The sequence below is a fragment of the Peromyscus maniculatus genome, chromosome 1 (genome assembly GCF_049852395.1).
Source record: "Peromyscus maniculatus bairdii isolate BWxNUB_F1_BW_parent chromosome 1, HU_Pman_BW_mat_3.1, whole genome shotgun sequence".
Classification (NCBI taxonomy): Eukaryota; Metazoa; Chordata; class Mammalia; order Rodentia; family Cricetidae; genus Peromyscus; species Peromyscus maniculatus.
This window is the reverse complement of record NC_134852.1, coordinates 88,542,002-88,543,319: the sequence shown is the minus strand read 5'-3', so window position 1 is coordinate 88,543,319 and position 1,318 is coordinate 88,542,002. Positions and strand designations below refer to the sequence as shown.

Genomic DNA, 1,318 nt, shown 5'->3' with positions numbered 1-1,318 from the left:
AGCTGGATCTTGTTTTATTTACTGTGGGGAAGTAGACAGAAGCTGAGCTTTGCTGGAGATGGAATGGAGATGTCTCCCCTCTTAGTATATGCAAACTGTTGCTCATCATTCTAAAAATAGACTGTAAGCTTTCACCCCCGCCCCCCTAGCACTACCAGGCCTGCAGGTCTATGTGGAGCTGAAACTGCAGGTTTCTTTCTCACAGGACAGTGTTTATGAATGTTGTCAAGAATAAAGTCTACTAATTTAAGAGATATCAAGTAAAGATTAAGAAGGTGATGAGGCAGTAAAACCAACTACTATGCTCTGAAATGATTGGTGATCCAGGACAAACAAGTAAGTATAGCACACTCAAATACAGGATGATAGTTCATGTAACTGAAAAGGATATCATCTTTCAGACTGCATATGCCCATATAGAAGGGGTTATGATAGTCTGTCAACATATGCACATGAACTACAAAATTATGGTACAAAAGTTGACTTGACAAATTATGCTGCAGCTTATTGTACTGGCTTGCTGCTAGCCCACAGGCTTCTCAGTAGGTTTACCATGGGCAAGATTTATGAAGGTCAAGTGGAGTTGACTGGAGATGAATACAATGTGGAAAGCATCGATGGTCAGCCTGCTATCTTCACTTGCTATTTGGATGCAGGTCTTGTCATAACTACAACTGGCAATAAAGGTTTTAGGCCCCTGAAGGGAGCTGTGGATTAAGGTTGTATAACCCTCATTGTACCAAACAATTATCTGGTTATGATTCTGGAAGCAAATTCAATGCAGAAGTGTGGGTTAGAGTGTTGCAGACTGCATGTGTTACCCAATGGAGGAAGACCAAGATGCGTATAAGAAACAGTATTCTCAGTTCATAAAGACTATCATAACTCCAGACATGAAGGGGATGCATAAGAAAGCTCATGCTGCCATCTAAGAGAATCCAGACCTTTAAAAAAAGACTAAGAGAGAAGTGAAGAAGAGGTGGAGCCATCCCAAAATGTCCCTTGCCCAGAAAAAGAAAGATCGGGATGTACAAAAGAAGGCAAGCTCTGCCTCAGAGCTCAGGAACAGGCTGCTGAAAGTTAAAGCAATTTTTATGAAGATTTTTCCATAAAGAATATAAACTTATTGACCAAGCCAAAAAGTGAGACTTCTTCATTTCTATCTTCCTTATTTGTGATACACACATGTAAGTTAGCAGGTCATAGATGGCTGGTAAGGTATTGGTTCTGTAGGCATAATTTTTTCACTGGGACTGCCAGCTCCTCAATAAGTGCACAGAAACTTAATATTAATTATAAATGCTTAGCCAATAGCTCA

At 40.1% G+C, this 1,318-nt stretch overlaps 1 pseudogene; it reads left to right on the top strand.

Moving 5' to 3' along the window:
- The first annotated feature begins 215 nt into the window (after positions 1-215).
- On the top strand, positions 216-1,084 carry LOC102926758 (large ribosomal subunit protein uL18 pseudogene; annotated as a pseudogene).
- The last annotated feature ends 234 nt before the right edge of the window (positions 1,085-1,318 follow it).